The 5,700-nt window shown below is 42.8% G+C and overlaps 1 pseudogene; it reads left to right on the top strand.

Annotated features, from left to right (window-relative positions):
• Positions 1 to 4,016: 4,016 nt before the first annotated feature.
• On the top strand, positions 4,017 to 4,968 carry LOC124976338 (growth arrest-specific protein 7-like; annotated as a pseudogene).
• Positions 4,969 to 5,700: the final 732 nt, after the last annotated feature.

Raw genomic sequence — 5,700 nt, 5'->3', positions numbered from 1 at the left:
CAGAGAACTTCCAGGCAACAGCAGGCAGCTGGTGCTCTACTGGTGGTCGGTGATCAGTTTGCTGACTGTTGTAGGACGATCGGGAGATGAACCTCGTGCATTGGGTGATGGATATGTGTAAGGCAGGTGATGGACAGGTGAGAGGCAGGCAAATGGCGGATGATAGGTGCCTGACAATGAGTACTCAAGAACAAATATCTTCTGCTTGAACCTGGAGTTACGGAGCAACTCAGAATGCAACATCCCTCTAGTCCGCCATCTTGGATCTCCTCAGCAATCTTTATATATGTATGTAAGCATTATCAGGAAAGTTACAGAGCCTAGGACATCTATGTAACTTTTTTTTTTTCACAGCTGCAATGTGTAACGTTAGGAGCTCTGTGTAGCTCTCAAGGAAACCCACTGTCCAAAGTTACTGTAAGGTGGGCAGGAACCAGAGAAGGGAGCTGATGAAATACTGGTTATCTAGCAAAAGAATTCCTTCCTTCCCAAGAGCTGTGTGCCTGAGATCAGTGTCAGTGCTGATAGGACTCCTGTATAGAACCTCCCCAGGATGGGTACTCCCACAGCAGTTAGGCATCTTGTGCCCCTGCAGAGGAACACTCCCAGGCACCAGGCATGCCATAGTCATGAGGTCAGAGACCCTAATCTCAATTACTGTTGTTCCATTTTTGCTATTACACATTACAATCTTTCTTAAATGTCATTTTAAGAAGTTTACATATATTGACTCCTGAGTCTATATAAACATTAGTTAACACAATTTAACATTATTTCTTAAACATGAATTAAAGAAAGGCTGAGAGAGCTTTTAACTTTCCTTTTGTGTGGCAAAGTGGCAAAATGCTTTCATGTTTCATGATAATAGCCTTTAAACAAATCAGGTTCTCACTATCTTTTAGAAATACATTTACTTTTAAATTTGTTTTATCTCAGTGTAACAAATTTTAGATATACCCTATTGAAGACATTTCCTATAATAGAACATTAAATGATAAGTTTAAAATTACCATTACAGATAAGGTTAATTTGGAGAATAGCAGCTTGATAAATTTTCTGCTTTAAAGGCTTATACACCTGGAAAATATGAACACATTTAATATACAAAAAATAATGTTTAAGTATGTTACTCCATGGAATAACTTGGTTAAATAATCAGATGTCTCTAGCAAACACATTTGAGTAATTCCGTACATGTCAACTCTAATTCACTCATCTTATTGTAAAAAAAAAACAAGATATCAGACAAGTGTAAAAAAACCAAGATATCAGACAAGTGTACCAACAGTATTTGCCGTTTCTTTCCTGTTGAAGAAAAGTCCTAGGAAAATTGATATTAGACATTTTATAAACATCAACATTTTATTAGTTTGACCACCTAGAGACTTGTGAGTTAATTTTAAAGACATTTTACTTCTATTAGTTTACCCAATTTAAATTGAATCTTTTTAAATTTCGTGAATTAAAGTATTTGAATCCATTTTTTAAAAATTTAATTTTATGCATGCTTACATTTAACACAAAAGCCAAGGTCTTGTAATGTTTATCTCCATTGCAATGTAACAGATGTTCAAAAAAATTCTAGAGTTGGATAAAAAGAACTGATAAAAAATTATTAACCTAGGTATGTAGGATCAAAATTGTGAGCTCAAAAATATACCATTTAAGAAAAACAAGAGTCTTAGAAGAAAAATAATAATGGCCATTAATTATAGCATGAGAGAGTGAGAAGGAGAAGGGCAGAGAGAAGAGGTGAAAGGGAGAGATAAAGTGTTCTGTGCTGTAGCCCCAGAGAAATTTAAAATGGACACTTATTTTTCCCTTGGATTTGAGACTGGTCTCCCACTTAGCCTTCTGGCTTTCTCCATTTACATTTCAATGTAAGCCTTGACTGAGATTTGAAAGGAGCTAACAGGTTCTAGCAGAAACTTGATGCCTAGGGAATTTTAACCCTTTTTCCTGGTTAGTAATCAATTCAGGTTTGGATGCAAAAAATTGTGAAACATTATCTCCCACTACTTTTGAGGAATGGGGTTGCTCTATCATACTCCTCACTGGAACATACCACTGATTGTTGGACTGGTTACTCCCTCCACACCAGCGCATGCAGGACCTCGTGGCAGGAGGACTAGGTGGGCTGGGCAGGGGAATGGAAGCAGAAACAGAGCTGAGTCAAAGTCAGAGGAGGAGGAGGGATTAAGAGGGGAGAAGAAGCCAAAATGAAGTGTTTGAGTTTGCAGGAAGAGCCAAGAAGCAAGAAAGAAGAGATTTGAAGATAAGAAATCCCTTTCCATTTACCTGCTCACTTATAGAAGCTGTATGCCATTATGTGGTCATTTTGGATTGATTATCTAAAGGGTACACAAATGAATTTTGATGGCTTTAAGCCAGTGGTCAAGCAAAGTGTTCCCAGGGTTGAATCTGCTGGAAAGAAGGAACCAGATCCCGTGGTGAAGACTGATACAGCCAAGTCTGTGGCCAGGGTGTCCCAAGGCCAGAGTAGTTGGCTGGAGACAAGGAGACAGTACGTTGATGGTGTCATCACACAAGAATCAATGTGGGCCAGGCAAAAGCCAGGAAGGATTGAGGACCTGACTTCAGGGTTTTCAAGTGTGAGTGTGAACATGAGCATGAAGACGAGCCTCAACCCTGAGAGAGAATCTCCACCATAAAATCAGGAACCCACTCCACAGATAAGACCGACTAAGGGGACCAGCTGTAACTATAAAAGTCATGGCTTGGTGTATTCCCACCCCTCAGCCACCTTGAGGGCCCTGGAAACTCAATGGTCACTTCTCAGGTCAGCAGAGGAGTGTTTAAGCTGGCCTAGGGGAATCCACCTAGGGAACTCACCAATCTGAAGTCCAGTGATGGATGCAGAGCAGAGCAGAGTTTCCAGGTGAAATGGAAGGTGAGGCTGTGTCCAGGGGGCACTGGGGCGTCAGATGGGGTTCCATGGCTTAAGAGACAGTGGAAGAGCCCATCTGAGTCACAGCACCAATGTAAGAACCCAGAAAACCACATTGGACACAGAAATTGACATAAGAGGGTTTATTAAGCAAACAGAGTGTCTCCCTGCAGGGTGAGAGATAGAATGAGAGGAAAAGAGAGAGGGCGCGTGCAAGAGAAAGTGTGAAAAGCGAGGAGGAGAGAGAAAGAAAGTGAATAGGAGAGAGAAAGCATGAGAAAAGATGGCAGGGAAGCTATCCTTAAGCAGTTGAGGTCTGCCAGGCTAACAGGGGACCAATAACAGAGAAGGATACTTGAAAGCTGACTGATGAACCAATAGCTAGCTAAGATGTTCACAGACTGATAAATAGTTGGGAAGCAGGGAAATGACTACAGAGGAAAGGGTGGGGGAGCAATAAGAAGTTGGGAGGCGGGAAAAATGACTGCAAAGTAAAGGGCAGGGAAGTAACTTTATATTACATTACACTAATGAATCAGTTGAGGTTCAGAGAGGTAAAAGAAAAGAAGACCTGGTCTGCAATCCAGGAGCCATCTTGGGACTGTGGCATGGTGGAGCCTACAGAAACTGAAACCCAGATTTGTGAGGTACTGGAAACCTTCAGGGACACTATAAATCTACAGGGTAGAAACTGTAGTACATTAGATCCCCATGGCTAGATGGGAAGACACACAAACAAAATGAAAAAAAAAAAAAAAAAAGGGAATAAAGCACTCCAAACAAACCAGGATGCTCCGATTATAAACTCCATTGACAAAACAGTAGAAGAAATGTCAGAGAAAGAGTTCAGAATTTACTTAGTAAAACTGCTTCATGACTTTAAGGAGGATATAAAGAGTGAAATCAGAGTTGTTTCAGGAGAAGGAAGATAACCTAAAGAAAGAGATAAAGATTCTGAGAAGAAATCTTTGAAATGAAGGAATCAATAAACCAAAATAAAAATTCAATGGAAAGTAGCACCAACAGAGGAGACCACTTGGAAGACAGAACTTCAGGCAATGAAGACAAAATATATAATTTTGAAAATAAAGGTGACCCCACAGAGAAGATGATAAACTGTGTGACGTTCCCTCACCCAGAAACAATGCCTGAACAGCAGCTGCTGCAGCCAACTGAGTGGAGCTACTGTGGCTACTTCTGGGCTGATAAGAAAGACCCTCAAAGAAAAAAGAAAAAGAAAAAGAAAAAGAAAAAGAAAGACCCTAAAGGCAATGGCACCATGGTAGGGTTCAAACTGCTGCTCCAAAAGCAACTGAAGGGCAAACAAATGCAGAAAGAAATTCTGAATTCATCACAGAGAGGATAAAGATTGAAGAAGAATATGCAAAGAACTTGGCTAAGCTCTCTCAGAACTCCTTGGCTGCAAGGAGGAAGGCCCCCTGGGAGAAGCATGGGCTCAGGTGAAGAAGAGCCTGGCAAATGAAGCAGAAGTTTATCTCAAGTTCTCCGCCAATCTTCACAGCGAGATAGAGAAGCCCCTAATAAACTTTCGTGAGAACTTCAAGAAAGACATGAAAAAGTGTGACCACCGTATCGCTGACCTCCACAAGCAACACGCCAGCCACTATGCATTAGTGGAGAAGACCCGGAAAGTCCTCACAGAGTGGCAGACAGTCCTGGAGATGAAGACCCAGCAGCTGGAGATCAAGCTGAGCAACAAGATGGAGAAGGACATCAAGAAGGCATGGAGAAAGTCCACACAGGCTGGTGATGACTTCACGTGCTGTGTGAACCTCTACAACCAGGCCCAGTCCAAGTGGTTTGAAAAGATGGTGACTACCACTTTGGAGCTGGAGTGACTGGAAGTGGAGAGGGTGGAGATGATCCAGCAACATTTGTGCCAGTACACACGGCTGTGGCATGAAATGGACATGTTCAACCAAAGCATGGTTGAGCTTGTGGACCAACTGCTTCAAAAATTGGACCTGGCCAAAGACAGAGAGCTGTGGGTCAGAGAGCACAAAGTAGGTAACATTCACCCTGTGGACGTGGAGATCTAGACATGCTTGTGTGGCTCTGGGGGTCCTGCCAAGGAGAGGGGCTGTATGTCCCACAGAGAGGAGATGGTGTCTCCTGCTGGGTAAAGCTCCCCTCCTACCCACTCTCCTGTTCACTGATGAGAGAGGAGAGAGCTGGTAATTCCAGAATGGTGATCTGGATGGCCCAGCTGGGGGATCTCAAATATTTCCAGGCCATGAAGACAGACCTGCAACCCTGCTCTTGTCTCCAAGACTGAAGCCCCCAAACCCCATGCCATGCTTGTTGCTCTGAGAACAAACTGAGGCTAGAACTTTGTGGTCTCTGCTGAGTTCCATAGGGGTGGCCATCACACACATGCCCTTGGGTGCCTGAAGGCCCATCCTTCAACTGGTTCCTTTATCTCCTTAGGGGCTTTGGAAGATCAGGGGAGGGCCACCTCTGCCTCCAAGTCAATGTCAGGATCAGAATCATGAATAGAAGGTGCCATCAACTCACCCTGCACCTAGAATCCTTTACAGCACTCTGTTTTTCTCATTATATTCTGGGAGCCCAAATCTAGTTTTTCTTGGCTACTTTTCATCCCCATGAGTCTTGGGAAGGGCTGTTTTCTGTCTTCCCAGACCAACCCTGCCTAGAGAGGCCAGGATGGAACTATCTACTTTGGAAAATTAGCCCCAAGTCTAGCCCCAAGTCAGAGGATTGAATCATGATTCCTATCAGACCAGGCATCATCTCTGAAGTCTCTGGAAATC

The sequence above is a fragment of the Sciurus carolinensis genome, chromosome 2 (genome assembly GCF_902686445.1).
Source record: "Sciurus carolinensis chromosome 2, mSciCar1.2, whole genome shotgun sequence".
In the NCBI taxonomy this organism is placed as follows: Eukaryota; Metazoa; Chordata; class Mammalia; order Rodentia; family Sciuridae; genus Sciurus; species Sciurus carolinensis.
This window is presented reverse-complemented; position numbering and strand designations above follow the sequence as displayed.